Source organism: Lepeophtheirus salmonis, unplaced genomic scaffold, assembly GCF_016086655.4.
Source record: "Lepeophtheirus salmonis unplaced genomic scaffold, UVic_Lsal_1.4 unplaced_contig_10846_pilon, whole genome shotgun sequence".
Taxonomy (NCBI): domain Eukaryota; kingdom Metazoa; phylum Arthropoda; class Copepoda; order Siphonostomatoida; family Caligidae; genus Lepeophtheirus; species Lepeophtheirus salmonis.
Genome location: NW_027289284.1, coordinates 1 through 945, shown reverse-complemented (window position 1 = coordinate 945; position 945 = coordinate 1). Strand labels below are relative to the sequence as shown.

The following is a 945-nucleotide window of genomic DNA, read 5'->3' as shown; positions in this document are numbered from 1 at the left end:
ACAATCTATGGAAATTCAAGGGAATACTTGAAGCAAATCCTCAGAAAACGTCTATAGGTGCCGTTGTATCTCATTATTAATTTTAAAACAAAAGTACATCAACAAACGATAGGAAATTGTAATGAGTAGAACTCATAAGTCATATGCAATCAATAGGAGTATGAATATTTAATTATCTCCCATTCCACTGTTCTTCACAAAGTAGGAACATCTAAGAATCTTCCCCAGGATAGCTTCTTCTTGGGATTCTGAAAGAGGTAAGTATCGATAAATCTCTACAATTTATATAATTTCTCATTTTCTGCTCTTCTATCAATAGACAACTCCCCTCAATTTACATTCTGGAACTCCATATCACAGTTGGTAGACTGTGCTGGGCTTAGCCCGTTGTTTTGCGAATGGAGTAGTGATCTTTTCAATACATCCCAGATCCCAGCTTTTGATTTTTTGTTTAGTTTTACTGGAGATTCTTGTGATGGGAAGAACTACGAACTTATTGAGTCCTGTTGGTATCTCCGACTTTACTATAAACTCCAATTCATCCTTTAGGGCTTTTCCTAGCAGTAAGTTGATGAACTCGTCTGATTTTCTCATCTTCTTTTACATAGATTTTCATTGGATCAAGTTTCTCTGACTCATTCAAAACATGAGAAAAAAATGGACTCGACATTCATAATTTACGGGTCCCTCAAAGAGTTTTGGTTACAGAATTACATATAATTGTTTCTAGAAAATATTTTGGAATAACGTTAAGTGACGCTAAATCATGCCACGAAAGTGATCTTGTAAATCTGGAGTGATGAATGCCGTAATTAATTTCATTTTCTTTCTTCCATATTTCAGGGATATTTTCACTTGCACCTGTATTCGGGAGTGCTCTCATATATTGTAAGACGGGGAGTGGAGTGCTTAATGGATGATGTACTATTAACAATGCTTGAGGCT

The 945-nt window shown here is 35.4% G+C and overlaps 1 long non-coding RNA gene across 1 annotated transcript; it reads left to right on the top strand.

Moving 5' to 3' along the window:
• Window positions 1-55: 55 nt before the first annotated feature.
• Window positions 56-423, top strand: LOC139907432 (uncharacterized). The gene is made up of 2 exons (XR_011784034.1): window positions 56-257; window positions 320-423. It is a non-coding gene; the product is annotated as an uncharacterized lncRNA (long non-coding RNA).
• The last annotated feature ends 522 nt before the right edge of the window (window positions 424-945 follow it).